General features: G+C 39.1%; 1 protein-coding gene across 1 annotated transcript in view; it reads right to left on the bottom strand.

Moving 5' to 3' along the window:
- PLCE1 (phospholipase C epsilon 1) overlaps positions 1–19,041 on the bottom strand; it is a 126,216-nt gene extending 107,175 nt beyond the window's left edge. Inside the window, exon 1 of the mRNA XM_057381368.1 lies at positions 18,909–19,041. The gene's annotated coding sequence lies outside the window, so the exon portion shown is untranslated. The remainder of the gene's footprint in view (positions 1–18,908) is intronic.
- Positions 19,042–22,879: the final 3,838 nt, after the last annotated feature.

Genomic DNA, 22,879 nt, shown 5'->3' with positions numbered 1-22,879 from the left:
ATCAAAATGTTTTAATCTACTGATTTATTTTTCCTGTTTGCATCAGAACAAAAATTTCCAGACAAYTGAAAGAAAATACAAGCCACCAATATATACTGATAAATGCACTCCCTGTAATATTGCTAAGTCAAGAATAAAAATGAATGAATTGGATTGTCATTGTAAATATTATACCTATTACACTTGTTGTCAAAGAAACTTACTAAGTATTAGTTTACTATGCAAAAAGACTACATTATTATGCAACTTAAACATCACACAGTGATTTTAAAATCACAAAATTGACCATGTACTTTAACTTACATTAGTTTTTTATGAAGACACTTCAAAAAAGAACATCACATCACTGATTTGCTTMTGTAAGAAGAAATTTGCTAAAACTAGAAGTTTATTTATATCCCAGATTATCCACAAAGCTCATTCAGAAACTAGGACTGGTCTTACACAGTCCTCCTTACTACAACATAATTTTCTCGCCTCCCTCCCTCTCATACCAAAGCATTTCCTCACATCCTCCCCAAACAGCTTCACAGACCTTTTTCTTTTCTCTAGAAATTATGTCAAATCTCCCCCAACACTGGTTCTGCTGGTCACCTCTCTCCTCAGCTGCTGARGCCATACAGCTGCCCATTTCTCTCTAACAGCATCACTCTTCTCTGTCTGTGCCTGTTTGAAATCCAACTCATCAGAATAATGTCTGCTTAAGAAGCTCCCACTRCATGTCCAGCTGTTCCCATCCTCTTGTGACCACTGCAATGTGACTGCARTGCAAATGTGATCCRTCTCAAGAATCTTTTACTTAAGTTACTTCACAGCTAAAACATTTTCCCAATCCAGTTCATGGTGTGGTTGTATTAATGTGCTACAACTGCACAAGGAGAAAATACAGAGTAGTACAGGGAAGGGAAGAAACCTTCCTAAGGTGATYGACACATTTCTGTAATTTGCAAATATAATTTGATGTTTCAGCTATGTCTATCTAGCAGGTAGCTGCCACCAAAGCAGGTAGACCTACTCCTCTCCCCAGTTTTTTCTTTTTGTCCTCATTCCCTGCACCTTATTTATCAGGATATCATCAGTCCACAGAGTTAAATWGCTTCACCTGGCTGATAGGTCACAAAGCTATTCTTTTCATCCAAACAAACTGACTCACCTTGTGGTCACATGATCACTACATTTCCACGAAAGGAAAACCTTAGGAATGCATGGTAGGGACCACACGACTCAGCAGAAGCTTCAGTTTAGATCTTGTTTGCTAGGATGTATAAATGCACCCTGAAATTTCTCTTAGTCTGGAATGTCTAGTGTAGGAATATGCAAAACCTCATGAGATAGYAAGTAAAAATCATGATGGTATAGCCTCTGATCTGTGGACAACTGCAAAAATATCTGAAGCTGAGGCTCTGCTGAACAGATGATATGGGTTTCATGTGTCCCACATATTCTCAGTGTCTGCTTTCCACCGCGTTCAACAGATTTCAATTCACTGTACTCAGCAAATTCCTGAAAATGATGGAATTCATTACACGTGCTATAACATGCATTAACACAGTGTTATAAATGCTATCAAATGTAAAACTCACAAGTTCAACCAATAAAACTGTATTTTGTGTCTTAYTGTAGAACAGCAGAATTATCACTCCCTGTGGCTTCCTTTACTTGCCTGTCTGCATGTGGGTGGCCAAAGCCTAGATCTTCAYACAAAATCCTCACACAAACACTTGCATATAAAAATGCTGAAATTATTCAAAAGCATATTCTTCCCATTGTASATCCACACTGATTTAGACTTACGGTTAAATCTGAACATAAAAGCACATGAAGTAGACAGCAAAGCCTGCACTGTATTCAATACATGCTGGTATTTTCTAAAGCCACTGGATTAGCTGGTGAAATCCATTAATAACTACACTGGTTCATTTTACAAGGCCTAAGTTATGTCAGAAATGCAATGTGCTCCTTCCATCAGTAAAGGAAAGTAAAAATATAAGAAACTAGATCCAGCGTTAGTGAATCACTGTGGATGCAGAGGTCAGCCAACAAAGACAAATGAGTAATTAAAATAAACAATCTGGCAACCATTCAGCAGAAGCATTCACAGAATGTATTAAGTCTGAAAATATGTGACACAAAACTAATTTATCTTCTTTTTTTTTAATTTACACTTACTGCATATACTTTAAGACTTCCAGTACAAGCTGTTTCTAGTTAGTATTAATAATAATTAACAATAACATTTAATAATTTATTGTTCCCCRGCTATCTGGAATTAAAGTCTACAACAGTCTAGGTAAAACACCCAAGATAACCAAAGACTACAAAACTGTATTAATTTACTATCAATTTAACTTATAATTCCTTACTCAAGCTAATTTCCTTCTAAAGTCAGCAGGAATTCTGCTTCAGCAAAAACGAAACAGAGTATGTTGAATGCACAGTATTGTTTAATCTTCGGAAAGGCGTATSATGGATCAGAACCATCATACGACATGGCAAGTTGGAAAGCCTTTCATTTACAGGCTGTCAAAGGAAAAGATGATCATGTACGTGTTTGAGGGTACTGGCTGGGCTGTGGGAACAAGTAGCAACTGCAGGAGGGGCAAGGAAGGGATGGGTGTCAAGGTAAAGCAGGGATTGTTTAATAAAGTTGTGTGCTGTCAGTGACGCCAAATACAATTCTGAATATGCCATGCTGTGGGAGCTGCACAGGAAACTCAGTGAATGCCTGCTAGGGGCCAGGATTACGGGTGCAGAGAGTAAGGGGGACTGACAAAGATACATGACATTACTAAACACATACTGTGGTTCCCATGGGGTGACTGCTATTGGACTGGGACAGACAGTAATTCAAGACAACTAAAGAGCAAAGGCAGGCAACCTGACAATCCTCCCCTCCACCCTGGCCACACTGGGATATTTATAACTATTTCTTGAACTTTCATGCTGCATATACACGGTAACTATCTATCCTAAGCAAAAGATATTTCAGCAGACAAAAAAACCCCAACAACCAAATAATTTTAATAATTATTTCAAATTATTAAAAGACATACATAGTATCTAAGGCATAAGCAATCRGTTAGTGAGAGATTCTTGGGACAAAGCAAACTATAGAAATAATTTGGTATGATGAACACAAAACATTTGATCACCATCACATGACTCCAACAACTATGCTTGACAACTACAATCCCAGTTCAAGCTCTTAAGAAAAAAACTGATTCATGAGGAAAAGTGTTTGTATATTACACCTATCTACTTACAGTTAAAAAGAATAATGAGTTTTATTTTTAGTAGATAAGCTATAGTTTGTTCCAGACCAATTCCTTAAATAGATTGAGAAACTACATTTACTTAATTCCTCTTTAATTTATGCTGTCTCATGCACACTATTAATTTTCCATTACAGTGTTTTATGTCWGAAGCAACAGGAGATACTAGCATAAGAACAGGGCACCAACATGTCATCACCATTTTCTRAACCTCACTTTTCCCTAGGGAACCACAGGCAAACAGTAAGGAGGAAATAGCCAGACTCTTAAGAATCACTCAAGATGTGCACAAAYCCTATTTGAACAGTTGGAAGCAAGTTATAACAACATTTGATTTGGCACAGAGCATCATGYGAACCTCAGATTTACCACCAGCATCTGTGTTTCAACAACAAAAAAATCTCGAGGAATTACAGTATTTATATGCCCTGTCAAGTTAGGGTCTTTTTTCTAATTTCTAGAATACTTATCTAAACATGATTGTGTATTAGATGTCTCAAACTATGCAAATGTCTGCCAGATGGTGAAACCTCTCAATTGTCTCATCATTCATCACTGTATCAGGCAGAATGTGAAGCTTCTGCCAGATACCAGCTCCACTCTTCATTTCTTTACAGAAATGCCTTTTCTGCACAAGSAGATGCACTGAGAGAAGCCAAAACTGCATTTATCTTACTCTAGGGTCACTTCTCTATTCTTTCTAGATCTGATCTGCAATAAGCTGTTTAAATAAACTTTCTGTTTAAACGGTAAGTTGAATTTCATTCTAAGTGAACTTATCTGAAAGCTGTAATTCCATCACTGACACTTGGATGAACAAGTCCTTCTACCTGAGATGCATGACAACTCCAGCCATTAAAGGCAGGATAATTCTTCTCCATCTTTGAACAAGTACTTCTGGAATAACTTTTCTTAATTTTTTGAGGAACATGAAAACAGTCTTAAATGAATAAAAAAGGTTTTCAAGCACTGAGTCACACTCTAAGAAAAAAGGAAGTGCAGCAGAATTTAAAAATCTTCAAGGCACAGCATTCAACAGGCTGGTCACTGCTAAGTAGATCTCTTGGAAAGATTAGACAAAATACAAAGGAAAACAAAGTAACTGACAATTAATAAAATATATGAAAGACAAGGAAAAATAATGCTTATACAGAAGAAAAATAGGAAATACTGTGAGAAATAAAATAAAAATTAGGGGGGAAAAAGTATGTAAAAGACAAATGGACCAGTGCGTTAGGATTTATTTTAAAGCCTGAATATTTAATAAGTAATCATACAAACCAGGCAAAAAATAAGCAGGAATCTCCAGTTCTGGCAATCCTCTTTCTCGTTTAGTTCTGGTTCACATCAAAATGCCACCAATAGTAAGCTTCCCATTTGAGCTCACTAGCATTTCCACCAATGTGAAACCATGCCTTCAAGGGATTAATGTGGCACATTGAAATGTATTTCGATCAACAGCAACTGCACTTTTTCATAAGAAACTGGCACCCTGCTGAAGTTCTAAAATCACGCCAATCGAGGTGTGACAAAATAAGCAACAAGAACACTTCAATTCTCCTCGTCTTGTTTGTTCTTCCTTACAGCATTTTTCTCGTGTGAGCACCCAAGTCTTCCCTCCTTTCCCTCTCTCTCACTGTGCTCTATTAGCTGTAATTCAAGCCACACTGGTGAGAACAGAAAAAATCTGTAACAGAAGCATTTCTGGGTACTAAAATGYCTGAGGGTATGTTAAAGGTGCATATACTACTACAATTTATCTTTAGTAAACCCAAGCTAACACTTTTACTCGCAGTATGTTAAGCCACAGTAGTCGTATTTTAACYATTACTTGAGGAATAACTTCAACTGTATAGCATTTAATTTTTATTTGAAATATAATATGTATGAAGACAAAAGTTCAGTCATGTGTCAATTCATGCATTTACACTTTAGTTCTAGAAAAGCAAAGAAAAATATTTCAAATGCTGAAAACTGACATTATTACATTACYGCACTACTATTCCCCTTGTTCAAGATACATTTTCTTTGTATATCATTCCTGACCTATTCATGCCATTCATTCAAGAATCTTAATATTTAACGTCTTATACTTTCTCTTTTGGACATCTSCTATGTCATGTGCATATTATTATGCCTAAGAGTAAAAACTGGGGTAAGAGCAAAATAAGGCAAGAGCAAACAACCTGTTTGCTTRGATTGTAATTAATTATCTGCCTTGAAAAGACGGAATTTTCAGAAGACTATTGATTCAGCATCCCTGAAAATACAKRAAACAAKTTCTATAMTACTATTACTGTTCTTGTTCTAACRTTTCTAGATATTAAGCTCTGTGACACTGAAAACAGTACTACTCAAATATCGCAAACAATATTTGCTCAGCAAATCAACACAATATTCATTTTTTTCCTATGATGGCTTTATCAATCACATCATTCTCTGGGAGAAAGCCCACCCTGACATCTAATTCAAGYCATGAAGCAATCTCTTAAGATGTTGGCTCTCGCCAAAATTAAATGAGCAAGCAGCAAGCCACCACACAACAGCAAATTATTTTTTCAGGATGTTGCAAGAGTTTGATTATTCTAAGATAAAACTGATTGTGTTGGGAATGACCTGTTAAATTATCTTTTTAAATTAAGGGTTTTAATACTTTAAAACCCCTGTAGTCTCATTATAATTCAAATTATAAATCCTATTTATTCAATCCTGCTCAATAAATACATAGGCCAGAAAGACATCCATGATCAAAATTAGGAGGTTTCTTTTATAATATACTGTCATGTCTTCCAAGATAAATGGAGCCAAACACAGAGGAAACACACAGCAAATTCCACGTTCCTTAAGCTCTAGTTGCGTTTATTTAACAATTTAACCTACTTGAACGAGAAACATGCCTCAAGATTAACATAGCATGTCTTCATTTACGATTCTGACGTATTCAGGTGATCCTTCATTTGAGAACCTTTAAAATCATTGTCATGAACACCTACATCCTTGCTGAGAGATTTATTTGCTTTTCCAGGTTATCTKAGTCCATTAAGTATTTCTGCCTACTTGTATTTACAATCTGTGGCTTATAAATGTGCACTTGTACTTCACCCATTATTTTAGGATCAAAAGATAACCTTCACCAAGTCTTCAATTTAGGTTCAGTCATCATAAAACAGGTCACTCTTGGGTAGTACTGTCAAGCTCCTTGCTTCAMGAATAGTAAGAATATGGAATTCTAAACATGAAAATCTGCTCCCTTCATGAGATGGGACTTTATGGCAGATTTTTAGTCTACTTTAGTCTACCTCAGTCTTCACAATAAAGTTAATTGGTATAAAAATGTGTGGCAAAAGCTAATTCTATATTATCTAACAAAATCACTTGTTTACAGTTGCTTAAATTTCTGAAAAGTTCTTGTACTTTCAGCTGAACAGATGGARTTTTAACCCAGTGAAGTTGCTGGTAAAATGAAGTGACAAGTATTTCAGATGATTTTAATGTTCATATAGAGTAGCTAAAGGTACAGTCTAAAACAAGAGAGTACATGATACCAAGCATTATACATCTCAGTTACTTCTAGAAGTAATGAATTTGAAATAATCAYGATGTCGGAGACACCACTTGCAAAYAAAGCTTTTCTTGGAGCTGGAGTWTYACACAGGAGAAAGCTCCTATGTGGACCCTCAACCCTTCTTCACAGCCAAAATTATTTACAGAACTTCTCTCCTACACCTCAGTAACATCTGCATTAAATTTACTGAGCCTTTTGCATTTTCAAGACCTGCACTTTGTAATAAACCAAATTGCCACAGGCCAAGTCAAAAGTTGGAAGAAAACATGTACAGACACAGAGTGTGYCTTTGCAAAGTCATTTCCATAAGAAACTAGGGTAAAAACTGCAGTCATAATTTGGAAAATGACACTTCTTTCTCCAGAACACCTTTTTTTTTATTTTCACTTAACTGGCAATATGTGCCAGAGAGTCCTGCTAGTATCCAAACAAAACTGTTTCATTAAAATCTGAAAACGCTGCTAGGAAATCATCTTGGTTCTTTTACCCTAAGACACATTCTTAGATTCATAGGCCTCTGTGGTCACGCATTACGTAAAAATGGGTGTTACATATATATTTTCTCAGTCAAGCAGAAAAATTTGTTTGCATCTATTTGATTGTGCATCCCTGSTGCTAACACATTAACTCAATGCAACCCAGCTCCTTGYATTTAGGTCAGAAAGGTCCTAGAAGGGAGGAGGTGTGCACACAWGCCTGATGCAGGCTCTAAACTTGAGCAGAGAAGRGAAAGCACCACAGAGGAAGCAGTCRGTGACACAATTAAACAAGCCAAAGAACACAACCACAAAAGGTCTGTAAAAGATAACAAGCCAGCAAGCCCATGTTGAAATGCTCAAGGTTATTTCTGCTGTAACARCTAAAGAAGATCAAACCACTCTGTTTTCTGTAACGTACTTGGGCATGATAACAATGAACCAATGCTGCAAACACCATAGCTCTCCAGGGATCAATGTGGGTATTTATCAGAGGCACTGTCAAGGCTGTGAGAACACGAAGTCCTTAAATGCCATAACCAGCCCCACCTGCAATCCCCCCATAGCTGGTCCAGGAGACATTTCAGCTCAGGACTGCCCCAGTTCTGGGTTGAGATACGCTGTTGACATCTCTAGGCTCAGGACTTGCTCTCTGCTGCTCCTGACTATTTAATCAGACTCGTCAGATCTGAATCAGGACCCAGCTCACCCACTGGCAGCTTTCTTGATCCTGGTGGACTGCAGCAGTCTCAGCCCTTTGTCCATCCTCCCACTGAGCCCCCTGTAATTCCCCAATACGACAGGTCATTGGTCTCACCATCAGGCACACCACGCTCTCACCTCAAATGATAAAAAGAAGTTGAGGGAAATTAATTAACAAGTAACACTCAAACAGTACAATGAATATGGACTTTTCTGTGTCACCATGAGCAGGGATGAGGAGGTTACCCTGAAACGCTGAATCAAACACTATCAGGCCAGTACTGAGGCCGCAAACTAAAGATAAGGAGCAGCCCAAGGCTTCATAATCAGACTTCTCTTGGGCAAGATGACAACAATGACTTCATCCCACTGAGGGGAAAACCCTGCAAAACAGTGCAGGAGGAGGCTCACCTGCAGGACAGACTGTTCAAACCAGTGATGACCCCAGGAGGCGGCTGAGTGCATTATGAAGTAATAACTGGCATGAGAAAAGATCCCTGAAGAGAGGCAAAGCAGAATGAAAACTAATGGTCTGTGCAGTCTACACAGCTCTGAACAATGGCTGATGCTGGCAGCAGCACTCTSCTTGCAACAAAATCCTACGTAATGTTTCAAAACAGTGCAAAACCAAAAAATTGCTYCAGGACAGTTTGCAAGGTAAGTGACTTGCCACAAGTGGTCAGTGACTTGCCACAGCTGGTGAAGTTCACTGATGATGTATAAAGCAAATGTTTACAAATGGTAGCTCAATGAGACTCTCACCTGTACCAGCACTGACCAGGTGCAACAGGCAGACTGAAGCTCTCCCTTTTCCCAATCAATATTYTGCATACCATATGGAGATCTTTGTTTAAATAGAAACATTTCTAATGCAGATAGTACCGCTTTCCTCTCTAATACTTTCTGGTTGATAGAAAGCCAACAAGGAAAGATCAATTTTTCACAAGGTTGTATGAGAAATGTGGTGATGAGATAAAAGGGATATGGTACCTGGACATCTAGAATAAAGTTCATGRATAACAGTAGATGACCTCTGAAGAAAGAACATATAAAACCAGTATACGTAAATGAATGCAGACAAACCTGTCCTTTGAGATTTCAAATTAAATATTRTTCATCTGTCCTCTTAGGCATGCTCCTGCCACACCTCACAACAGTTAGCTGCTACTGCAGATCTTTTTCATTACCATCTTTTTCTTTAAGTTCTAGAGCATTTTTTTTCTTTTTCTTCTCTAATTTTTTATCAGTAGTCCTCATATTTTATTATGAGCTTATATTGCAATCTTGTAAGTACCTTCTTAGACCTGTTCCTGTTAATTTACTGGGCCCACTGAATTAATCTTTTTACTGATTTCCAAAACTATCTGCTTTCCCTTTTTACCTACCTTTAAGAAAAAATAAAATACAGTAGAATGCAGTTTAGTTTAGGAAAGGCAAGCTCAACCTTCAAAACCGAAATCTATCTTAGACCTCACAAAGTATCTGACGAACTTAGAACAGCTCATGAGAGTAATCTGAGAACAAATTAAATTAGAAACAGAGCATGCTCCTCACACTGAAGTATTCATGGATTATGTATAATTTTCTGGCTAATTACTTGTTCGTTAATGCTGGTTGGTTTTATGTAAGCATTTTAATGTTTTAAAAGGCAGAAAGAGCTATGGAAGTAATAAGGCTAGTAGTACTACAACATTTCAACATATTTTTGAAAATACAATGTATGCTTTTCAGCACTTCTGATTTTACATGGGACGTCTCTGAAAAATAAAAATTTTACCCACTATGGAAGATATGTTGTAAGAATAGAGAAAAAGCCAACAGTCAGGTATACTTTGTATATATACTTCATAATAGTTGTACATAATTCAGGTGTGCATAATTATTGCCTATGATAACCATAAAAACCAAAATATTTGCTTAGTTTTCATGATTCACTCACCAGAAAAAAGTTACACAGCAATCTCTACATAATCTTAGGTACAGTTATGATTAAAAGAATRTGCAAGAGATATTATGTACTCATTCTAAACTCCATATTCTGACTTTCAGAAGACTTAGAATACTCTAAGTTCAAATATTTGACAATAATTAATTAAATATTTTTGAACCATACCAGAACACATTCAAAATAAGCCTAAATCTTATGGATAGTCTCCTTCATAACTTATTTTTTTTATTTTATATAGTCACACGTCATTCAACAGATTGTCAGATTATCTGAACACTGGAAGTTTTAAAGCCCTGTATAGGAGAAAGCCAAGTACTAGAAGTGCCTGCACAGAAACATACAATAGATAGTATAATAACAGTATCTATGCTTTTTTAATTATACACTCATATGTACATCAAATATTTGGAGGGGGGGGAAGGCAAGTAGGTCTTTAGATTTAGTAGAATGAGAGACAAGCCACATGCATAAAAACTGCAATTCCGTAGMTATGGAATTAATTATTGATATTTAGGACTGCAACTAGAGGGGGAATAAAGTACCACCAAACTGATAATCAGAGGGAAAAGCCCAGGTTAACCTATWCAATTTCACTGTAGATGAGAGGTTTTTTCCTGGCCTTGGGCTTTGTGGCTTTGGGCCACATCTAGCAAGCAGGAGACAGACAAGTCATACCAAGAATATGTCAGGGACTCAATACTTGCAAAAATCTGTATGCAGAAAGATCAGAGCTTCCCTTTTTCTCTGACAGAGGAGGGGCCCCAGCTTTCATGCTTTTCTGGCAAATAGAGGGAACATGGCCAACTTTCTTTGCATTTGCTGGCCAAAAGCTGAGACAGTCTCTGTCTCAATTCAAACTTGAAAACCTTTATTGGGATGCATATGGTTRCTCACAGAATAGAGCTTTATTGTAAGCAAAATGGGTAAGGCAGGAAAATCAGGACACAAAGGCTACATTTTTTTTTTAATTATCCTTTGACTTTAACTCAAATGCACAGAATTATATGGGAGAATTTTGCACAGTGTAAAGGTAAGCAAGAACAAGGAAGTGAAGGTTGCCTTTTTTCTTTTGTTCAGGCTTTCCACTCTTCTCAATCTCAGAGCTCCAGTGCTGTCATACCAAACAACTTTTCTTGCTTTAAATCTGTGCACACACCTTCCTCAAATATTTTTACAGTTTTCCCACTAACTCATAAGTGAAGTCTATGCAGCTTTCCATAAAGCACCACAGTTGAAATGAAGTTCAGGGGTGCACTGAAGCTGTTATACAGGATAATACTGTTCTGTACTGTTGTAAGTGTGGTACAGTATCTTTTGTCCTCAGAAATTTTAGCCTCCAAAGCAGCTTTCTGTCCCTAGCCAGCAGGAAAACTGACAGTTAAGGACAAAAATTATTAACTTGCATAATTAGGTAAAGAGTATGTGGAACAAAATGAGGGGATGACACAAACACGAAGGTAAACTTTGGGCAAAGYAGAATGACATTCGCAAATTTTAAGAGAATACACAAACTTGCCCCTTCTGGGAGAGTGGAGTGAAGACCTCCAGAAAACCCATTACTGTCTGTGCATCTCTACCATTCCTATGCCRATCAGGTAACAAAACTCCAAACAGATGTTATGATCTGAATCCTGAAAGAGAATCCAGGCAGGCAGAGTAGTCTAATAGTATACAGACATTTGAAAGATGTTACTGCATATTTTAACACTGACCTGTTTTATAGCCTGCTGTCTAGGGAACTGTTTATTTCTACACACCACTACTGAACCTGGCTTGCAAATCTAGAATCACAGTTCACAAAGTATAAAGAATTAATTTGTAAAGACGGTTCCCAGTATTGCCAATTCTTACAGTACTCAGAAAGGCACCGTTTTTCTAGAAACCCTAGTTKTACTATTATATAAGTACTAGCTGTACTAGTAATATAATAATTCATAATCTCAATCTTAAAAACAGAACTTTTATTTATAAAAGCAAGATGAAAATGGGAACAATAATGGTTTAAGAATTTTAAGACAAAAAGGAAGGTGCCATGCTTACTAATTTTAAGCCATAGAAGGGGAAGGATAATGAGGATTTGGAATTCCATGCTCTAAACAGTTGGTGCTGACAACACGTTTTTCATAATAAAATCGGTTTGTTGGCAGGCCCCCAGAATGGATTGGAATGACTAAACAAAACAGTGAAAATACATCTCAACTGTAGATATTATCCATTTATTAACATCACAAATTACCCAATTATTTTTCTAATTCTCCCAAAGTTAATATAAGATTTTAGTATTTCCTTATTTTAGTAAAGCAGAAGGACCATTTACAACCCAAAAAGTTGCTGACTTCCAAGGTATTTGTATTCCTTTATACTAATAAATCCATATTTTAAACAAAATTCTATTTTCCCTGATCCCTCAAGTCCTTAGATCTCCTATTACACAGACATAAGATGTTCTAAGACAGAGTTCCCGAATTTGCTGCACAAACAWAATCACAGCAAACAAAATTTTCTTCCAAAAAGTGTTCATAATTGAGTGACACAGGGATCCAGCTAAAAACATTTGCCATAGCTTATAACTTGCTGGAACAAGAAGAAATTTCAGCAGGCCACTAAGAACAAAAAAAAGGCATTGAACAATTTAAAAGACTCGTAAATGCCTTCTTAGTCATGGGCCTAAAACAGCATTTTACAAGAATATTCTTTCTTTATAGCAAATACAAAATGTTTCCACAACTATATATAAACAAACCTAATCTGTGTAAACAGATTGGTAGTTGACGATATCTGCTTAACACAAACAAGAACAAACAGTGTTAATATTATATTCTTTCTCCACAGTGAAACTGGCTGCTAAAGCTAGATTTTTAATAATCACAGCATTGCTATACCGGGGTACTATGTCTATACTTAAYTTTTATTTTCTTTCAGAAAAGCTAGATGAGAATGGAAACAACTGAACAGTGCATTTTGGGGTTCAACTGTATTTCCAAACAAGTTTCAACTTTAGACCTTTATCTACAAATCTTCTCTGCTTAAGTACTAAGAAGGCTAGTTTGGCTTAGGTAAAAAAACCCACCTTCTTCAACTTGAAACAACTTAAATAAAAAAAATTAAAGAGTAAATAAACAACTATGTTTCATACGGCAAGTTAGTTTAACCGTGTATTGGAATTGTGTTATACAGTCTCTGAAATCTGTTTTAATTAGGGGGCCAAAGGCATAACAAGTATCACCATGAAAATAACCCAATGTCACATGTATTTGGCCTAAGTTAATAGAATTTTGTGAGATTATTAAATACTGACAGCTACTTTCTACATCCATCCAACAAAAAAAAATTTAAACCCCTATAATTCAAACCCTGAACATTCAAATTACTCAAGCTAATGATATTAGAAATACCTCTAAATGGGATTGTCATGGAGGTTTTAGTAAATGACACACGTATGAAACCATCCATTTCTGTGTTGTTTCTCCCTATTTCATTTCTAAGTCTACTGAGTGGACACCACCACTGAAGTGGAACTTCTTGCTCACACTTTTCTGAATTAAAGACAGAATGAAAACAGATGCATATAAAAATCAACGACAGCAATTTTAAGTGGCTCTTGAGACACAAGTATTTCCAACAGGTGTCCAACTGTTTGATTTTATTGTTTCTATTTTTGTTGTCTATTCCATAAATTGATTATTAAGAAAAACAAAAATAAAAAAAGATGCAATCATGAAAAAACCAAAGAGAATTAAGCAAGATTCACCCTTTTTGTATGTTGTTTGGAAGCAAAAATGCAAACAACAGCCTATTCATGCTACACTGAAAATCTTCWCGGACTCTGAAGGAGCCCTATTAAGAAACATTCTTCACTTAAAAAAATGCAGAAGTACCATAACACAAAAAGCTTAAAGAAACGTTATCTGCCTGGTCCTCTCTGACACCTTTGCCACTCMATACGTTACAAAACTGTGGCACGTGGCATAGCTAAGGATTGAACATGAGCTCCAGAACCATGCAGGGACTCTGCCTGTTTGCCAGTCCCTCCTGCAGTCAGAAATCCAGGGTTYTCTAGCCTTGCAGACATGCTCCTCTACGTCTACTGCTTTCCGTAAGTCTGCTGAACTAAAATGGGTGTACATTSAGTGATCAGAAATTTAAAGCTTTCACAAGAAGTGCAATGAGGTTAYTTTCCCCCAGCTTTCAGTAGAAACCACCCTGTACTTACAGAACATCTGATACACTTGAAAGTCACCAGAAGTGCAACTTTTTCTAGAAAAAGTTAGCAAAATACTAACCAATTATTAGAAATCTCTGCCCATCAATGCAACAATCTAAATATAAATGCATTTTAACATACTTGTCCAATCTGAACTATAACTAACTGGTTGAAAACACATCTTTGAAAARTGTCGGAATATGAAAATTACCTAAAATTAGAACAGAAGCAGAATACCATCTTCAAAATGCGAATCAGCCTGGATATTAAAACACTGGGTTTCGTTTTTCCCTTGCAATTTGGTACATAGCTAAAATTCTAAAACCCTCAAGGAATTTAAAAGGAGGCATTCACATCAAGAATGTTCCTCAAGAAGTCCACAGGTTGTCYTTTGATGTGAACTGTTGGTAGCACACAAAGCAGTAGCTGGTCTGGTATGACCCATTTTTAATCTTGCAACATTCGAAAGGGAAACCAAGTTGGTTTTCCCCAAAACACTGCTGAAAGGTATTTGTACCGCTACAGAAAGAAATTAACCTAATCCAAGCAATAGAGTTTCGTACTTGGAGTAAAGGAATGCATTATGAAAATGTTTGAAAGAAGATGCAGTGTAACAAAAACCTCAAATACCAAAGATCACTGCAGCAGCATTCTTGCTGTATGCTGTAGCACAGACAGAGAAAAATACTGTGGGAGGAGAGGTCTCACATCAGAGCATTGTCTGAAAGAGCAGACAGCAAGGTCCTACTGCACAAGGCAAGGTCAACGCAACTGGAGAGTCATCTGTTTAAGAAAACACACTATTATTAGATGCAAGTTATGCAGCACTTGTGCATACTAATAGAATAAAACCCTTACCCCAAAAATAAATGTTTTCAAATGGTAGCTTCAAGTTTGTTCTCAGTGTTTCTAAGTTTTGTGTCTCATTTGAAACATTGAAACRAGTAACATAAAGAATACTGAAAATACCTAAGAATTTAATTTTTAATTACATATGAAATCTTACAACCAACAAATACAACAGTACTTTAATGAGGAGGCACCACTGAAAATGTTGCAACAAGTTATTAAACATTACTTACTGATAGCAATGTAGAATAAAAAGTATCCCACAGTTGGGAGCCTATTTAAACTGTTATGATATGCCAGGGACAATGTGAGTAAAATGTCACAGTCGCTGTGCTGGCCCACAGAATGCACTTCCTTGTACAAGATCCAAGCCTGCACTGTCTCTACACCCAAATGCTAAGTCAAGTACACAYGAGTTTGGGATGCAAAGAATGCAGGAGGCAGCTCTGTGGGGCACATCACATACTCCACAAGGCTTGTGTCCCTGATGCTTTAAATCATTTACTGAAAGAGCTGATATTACCTGTGRCACCATCACTGACATTTGATAAACYGAAGCAATGTAGCAGGCTCAGGAAGAAGGATARTTCTGGTGGGGAGTTGAGCTCATCCTCTTAGCTCTTGTACTTTACCAGTTTTCAGTAAGTGCTGCCACACCAAGCCCTTGCTTGGACATGTGTGATTATTTACGAATGAGTGGGCAGTTAAGAAGAAAGTATTGGGGATGGCCTAGTTTAAAATCAGTGACATTAATTATGTCTTGCACAGAGATATCAGCATGACAGAGTATGCAAAACCAGAGGACCAGATTTTGATCCCATATTGACAAATTAACTTCTTGGTTTCAAGTAAAACCAAAAGTCTGTGCCTCAAAACAGAAGAAAAAGATTAGAGAACTCTCAATATAAGAAATTCATAGAAAGACTGTCACCACTTTACCCTCAGCTCTTGAACACAAGTCTTGTTTCAGAAGCTAAATGTTTTGCTCAAAAAAATCAAAGAGTGAAATATGACCCATATCTGGCAGAGCCATGACTATGGAAAACCCCACCCACAAGCTGATATAGGTATAGGTTTGCCAAGACAAATAAAGCAGTATGCAGAGTAAGCTGGACTGCTCTCACATAATATCAATCATGTAGGTTCTGAAGTACATGTGCAACACCTCTCTTCTAAATGATTAAGAAGGCTCAAGAAGGGACAAAATTAATCTAAGGGAAAACATGGAWTTCATGTTAGCATGCTAACAGCTTTCTAAAACAGAGAGGTGATGAAACGCGTTATTTACAAATGAATCAGACTGCACATTAAAGGTACAGAATCTGTTAACCTGCTGTCTGCACAATCAAATGATAGCCACTGCTCAATGAAACCATCAATGGTTGCATTGTGAACAGGCGTGAGAGTAAGTCTGTCCATGCTGGAGCTGCATGATTCATTCCAATGTTTCAGTTACTAGTATTTTCAAAAAGTATGTAAGAGAAAAAAAAACGTGAATTATTGCTAATGACACTTGGCATTGTCATTTATAAAATTTAAGAGTCATAGTCATGACCCAAAATTCATTTTGCATTAAGCACTGTAGAAACAGGAAACAAAATGACAACCCGCATTYTGAACTGCGGTCATCAGTGTTTTAAAAGAAAACACTCTTAAAGAAACGCTTTTGTAAATATGCAGATAAATTAAGATGATCACTTAAAAAACCCTTAGTTTTAAGGTTTAATGGAAAAAATCCCTATGCAAATCACAGACTTCTAATGAAATAATAAATTAGTTACTTTTTGCTTCATTTATAACTGAAGTTTTTCTTTAACTAATTCTCATTTCAAATCTAAGAWCTATTGGTAATTATAGCTGCTTTTCTCCAAAAAATAAAGAAGAGCTGCTAACTTAGGCAAATTATTTCCAGTGGTTATAAGTCTACTACCCTTTATGAACTGTCACCACTGTGCCTTGTTTCTATATCGGATTTTAGTGCAGGTTTAGTCACTGACGGATCTTAACATCCATATTTTTCTTAAATAAAACAGCCCTTTGATAAAAGAAATACTCACTTCCATGGGTACTTACAAACAATGCTCAAACTGTTTCATGACATTCTTTTAGATAACCTAAATATAGAGAATTTCTTTTTCTCCTATTGCAAACCTCCCAAACATCAAATTAGCTTATCATCTCTTTCATGAACTAGCTCTATGATCTCCGGTAAACACAGTTTTGAGAAACTTTTTRTTCTGTAGTAGGGTTTTCATATTTTTTGATCTAAAAGTTTTACCTTGTGGGATTTTTTTTCCCTTCTTAACGTTTTGGAACTCTGGTTTGAACATCACACTTTTATCAGTTAAGAGGTATCACATGAAATCAATGTTAATGGAAGGATAAGAAACTGCACTGCCTGGTCTAAAGTCTTAATAACTAACTTTTGAATAAGTATAAAAATACAAATGAACTCATTACAGAATCTGAGATTACTACTTCAATATGGCAGAAAAAGAATGAATTCTGTTTAAATGACTAAGAAAGCAAGACTTTTAGTAATCCTCTGCAAATTTATGCAGACTGGACATGGTCTTTTATGTCTTGGGAATTTCTCTCAAGCACTTCCTAATACACAAAACGTTGTGTCTGTTTCTGGTTTCACCTTGTATGTTTCACTGCTAGCAGATTTGTTTAGGTGTTTTTGTAATGATCACAAACATCGGTTGTTTGCCATTGACTTTTTGAGGGAGGGGATCAAAGATGATTATTTGTAGCTGGAAAGACAAGACTTAAACTACATAACAGTCACTGCTCTGCAATGATTATTAAGTGGCTGCTTCGTAATTGGCCGGCTCTCTGATCCTCTTTCAAATAAACAAACATAAAGGATGGAAATATTTAGCAAACTTTTGTCACACAAACATCGAGGACTGAAATATTTGGAAAACTTTTTATCAAACTTTTAGCATAATAAATACAACAAGAAGGCCAATTCTGCTCCTTACACAAACGCTTCACTATGAAACAAAACATTTTACTGTTCCTTGAAGTACAGCTGATCCTTCAGGCATTTCTCTACCACTCTCAGTCCAGCTCTTTCATTTCCTTTATCAGAAGAAGCCCATTTCACAGTCACCTGTATGGGCTCTTCCCTTTATCACCTGTGCTGGTGGCATCCCAAGAAGGTGCAGCAGAACAGAAAAAGCATCACACTTAGACACTTTGGTCCTGATCCTACAAACACTTCAGGGAAACAACTTCTGCAAGTGTTTGCAGACTTTGAGTCTTCATAACTCAACAACACTTCACTAAGCGGGGCAAAGAGAAGTCTGGAGCTGGAAGGAATGCACTGCCCCTTCACGCCAGGGTGTCAGGGCCTGCAGCTCCGGCAAAGAGCTGAGACCCACTGAGGCGGGGAGAGAAGCAGCACCCCTGACGCTTACAGCCACAGGCTCCYTCCAACGCCACATCTCCGATGAGCTGCACCACTCTTGGACTAAAATTTGCCRGACTTCAACGTAAAAACTACAACTGTTTGTACAATCGCCGTGGAAGAGAGAAACTGAGGGATGAATTATGACAATTTCTAGCATGGGGGATGAGGRCACCCACCCCAGTTTTCTTTTGCTTTTGGAATTTTCTTGAACCCTACCGGAGGAAGGGGAGAGCCCYTAAGCCGAAGGTCAGGCGGGGAGGGCGCGGGCAGCGGGGGCTGCGGAACATGGCCGAAAGAGGAGCCCCTGCCCGCCCCCGGGCACGGCCGCAGCGGGCAGCYCTCCGCAACTCCCCGGGGCCAGGAGAGCCGGGGGGACGGGACCCGACCCCCGAGAGCCCCCGGAGGGGAGCCAGCCACGCTCGGGAGCCAGGGAAAGAGCCCGTGAAAGCGGGCGGGGGTGAGCAGGGGACGCACCTTTCAGCGTCCCCCCGGCATCTTGTCCTCCTCCTCCTCRGGTCGGCGGTGACTCCGGAGGCAGCGGGGCCGCGGCGGCGGAGCGCTCTGCGGGACGGGGCCGCCCCCGGCTCGCCAGGGCTCCACGGCCGCCGCTGCCCGGGGCGGCGGAGCGAGCGAGGCGCCTTCCCCGGCGGGCCGGGGGCGGGGGCTGCGGGCGCGCACCGCCCCGCCGGGCCCGGGAGGGACGGGGAGAGCTGGGGAGGGGCCGCGGGGCAGCGCCGCCAACTGAGTCAGCCGCGGGCAGAGGGCGCGGGGCCGCCAGGGAGGGCTGCCCCGGGACCGCCCCTCCGCGGCCGTGGAGAGCGGGTTTGTCCCGCCGGATGGCTGCCCTCGGGAAGGGTCGCTGGGAACATTCCCCGCACACGAGGCAGAGGGGATGCGGCAGCTCCTCCTTGTCGTGCCCCGGGCAGCCCCGCGCTCCCGCAGGCACGGCGCGCTGTGTGGAGCGCTCCACGTCCCGCAAGTGCGGCAGCGGGAACCACTGTCCCCGCTCGGCGTGCGCGCGGCCGCTCATGAGGGCACCCCGCTGAGGGCACCCCCGGAGCCAGAGAGCGCGCCCCGGGTCCCGTCCCGCCCTGGCAGCTGGAGCCGCCCGCCGAAGAGCTTCCTCCTACCTCCCGCAAACGGGCGCCATCGGCCGAGCGCCCCAGCCCCGCGCGTCCGCACCGCGGAGCAGCGGCGCCGTCCCGCGCGGCTGGAGCGGGTCCAGCGCCATCGCCGTGCGCGCCCTGCGAGCGGGGGCCGGGGCGGGGGCGGGCCGGGCCGCGGCTGCCTCAGCGCATCGGAATGTGGGCCCGCGCCCCCCGCCCCGCGGCAAGCGAGCGGCTCGGCCCCCGCAGCACAGCCCCGGGCGCGCTGCACAGCACAGCGCGGGAAGCGCGGCCGCGCAGCCCCGGCCCGGTGCCTCGCCCCGGCGGCATCAGCGGGGACAGCGCGGAGCCCGGGGCAGGGCAGGGGAGCGCGGCGCGGTTTCCATCGGCGCTGCGGGACAAACCCGCTTTACTGAAGGCAGCAGTGCATCGCTGCTTGCGATTTTTTCCATAAGAAGTACAAGAAGGAAAAGTGTCTCGTAAACTTCCAGTTTGAAGGAATCTTCCTCATTTTTAAAGTGGCGAAAGTTGGCTATAGATAACACGGGTATGTTTAGGACGTTTTTTGCGAAGGGCACTGATTCTCGTAACAAAGGTATGCGGGGATTGCATTCCAGTGCGGTGCTGTAAAACTTGCAGTTCATACATTTCATTCTCTTTCAAAGCAAGAAACTCATCCTGTCATCTTACGTTATACTATTTACGTTATACTACCACTTGAAAATCAGATCTAGCCCTACGGATTCTGCTTTGTTACCTGAGCAAAGACGCATCACCTCATTGCAATAATTATCTTATTATGAGCATAATACAAGAGTATTGATGTCACGTACATAGTAATAGTGGGAAAAGTCTGTTAGCAAATAATCTAAAGCCAGTGAAGTTACCCACTGGTAAGTTACATATTTTCAAACATGATTTTTAAAACAAATTAGGTCGGCTATAGTATGTTATATATTTATTCACTTACTACTTCCTGGYGTTACATTTATTATCTATTCTGAGTCTTCTCATGGCTTTCAGATTCTGATTATTAGGACAGAGAAGAAAATACATCCATTRTAGCAAAGCACCTTGAACTTTTGAGCAGAATACAATCTAAATAATTTATTGTTTAGGAGACATGAGACGTCAGTCTGAACTAATTTAGGTAATTAAGTCATACTACTGATCATTCTATACTGAAATACAGTATATATTGGATAAAATCCAGGTCCTGCAGAACATTTAATATTCCCTTTGCCTCGAGCTCAGTCTGGATGTCATTCACTGCATATAGCATCCAAAAAATGGCATAATACAATATTTTGCAAAAATTAAAATTTGAGTAGTGAATCTTTTCCAGCTCATGTTTTGTGTATTTTTCAGTATTTTCATATATTTAGATACTGAATATCAGTTCAAAATACATTCAATTAATAATTTACTAGTGTACACTACAACTTATGTCAGTTACTTCGTAACAAGTCATGAAATGGGGTTTTCAGCTCTACAATAGTGAAAATGAATTATCCTCCAAACACACAGGCAACACCCACCTTTCCATGGAAGCTTTTTCCAGTTTCTCTCTGCTTTTCCATTTGTTTTAAAAAGTGCAGGAAAGTTGCTATCACATGATTCCAGGGGAAAATATATATAATTTTTCCTTTACAACGTGTTTGCACTTTTTTTTAACTTCCAAAACTCCAAGAATAAAAAGGTATCCTATACTGAAAAGAAAGTGTTATATTTCACTGGATGGAAAATTTGGAGAAATCACCACATCCTTGACTTGCCTAAAAGGCATCTGTCTTCAGACACACATCAATGGGCTAACTTAGCATACCAGGGATCAATAAAAAGCTCAAGCAATTTGTTTCACTAAGAATTTAATTATTGAAATCCAGTTCCTCACATGTAAATTGAAGACTTCGTGTTTCACCAGGATACTGGAGGATTATTTAGTAGGATTTTTGAACACTGAAAGTTACATGTCAGATACAACAGTGAAAGGTGCTCTCTACAAAATAATTAGATGCTTATTTTCTCTGGRATGACATTTCCTTCTCTGAATACTGTAGGAAAGAAATTACAAATAACACAAAGCTGCAGGACTGCTTTTTTCCTAAAACGTACTTATGCAGTTAACAGTTCAGAAATTGCATCCCTGCTACCAAGCATTGCAGGATGAGAAAAATTTGAATATGAAACAATAATGGTGTCTAGATATATCTAATAAAGTTACTGCAAGAAGAGTTACTTGGGAAGAAGCTCATTTCCTTGGTGACTTGTTGGAAAGCTGCCATTAGGACTGTTACCCAGGATGTCTCTCCCTGGTTGTACACACAATGGAAGAGAATCCCCTCAAAAAGGTCACTAACCTTTCTTCAAATTTTTCCCCAAGGTGGGAGAACTCTACAGGCAGCCAGAGCTCCACTTTCTTTGGGGGTTTCCCACACCTGARCTTTGAAGAAGTGACTTTGAGCTGCCTGCCAACTTCAGTGTTATATAGATGACGAAATTTTTTTTTTTTTGCTGGACTTCACTCAAAGGTCATGGTTTCTTTTTAACATCCTCAGCCAAGCAGAGAGTGCTTTGAGAATGCTTTAGTTTTCTCTCTCATTTGTACATCAGTGTCTACCCTGTTCTTGTGAGCACTCACCATTAGTCATTACATTGTACCCTACTGCTCCTCCAAGCTTGATGATCCAGAAAGACAACACATCCAGCTCAAATACAATATCTTTTGGTACAGAATAATACAGGATTTTCAAAAAAATATTGATGTGTCTCACAGTCTTCTACCAACCATGCATTTTGGAGTTTGGGTTACAGGATTGATTTAGAGATGAACTTCAAAGTGATGCATAAATATTAAATTCCACACATTCCTGTGAGATGGTATTATTCACATTATACAGATGGGGAAACTAAAGCAATGTGAGTTTAYTTGGGCAATTTTCCCATCAGCAAAAAAAGTAACTACAGTGGTAGCATCAGTAYTCAAGAATATCTGGCTTTTTTCTGCACTCAGTCTGAACTATGTATCACTTGCCTAAACCCTGCAGTGTAATGTATAATGGAATATTTTGTTTTTAATCGTGGTATTATGTAGCAATATTTTCAAACAATTTATTTAACAAATTATATAAAACACTTAAAATATGATCTTAATTTAAAAAAAAAATAGCCAAAAGGTTTTTCCTTGGGCTTTGCTCCAAAATTCACCCTTCAGCTAGGACTAAAGAAAAGCATGCAYGCTTGCACAAATGCAAACAAATTCTAAAAGAAAATTAGAAACACATGAAAGTAAGGACTCAGAATGTTTTCTTAACTAAACTCTGGTTTCAGTACAGTAAA

The sequence above is a fragment of the Malurus melanocephalus genome, unplaced genomic scaffold (assembly GCF_030028575.1).
Source record: "Malurus melanocephalus ecotype Western Australia unplaced genomic scaffold, MMel_1.1 scaffold_12, whole genome shotgun sequence".
Taxonomy (NCBI): domain Eukaryota; kingdom Metazoa; phylum Chordata; class Aves; order Passeriformes; family Maluridae; genus Malurus; species Malurus melanocephalus.
Note: the sequence above shows the minus strand (reverse complement) of the source record. Positions and strands in the feature narration are given on the sequence as shown.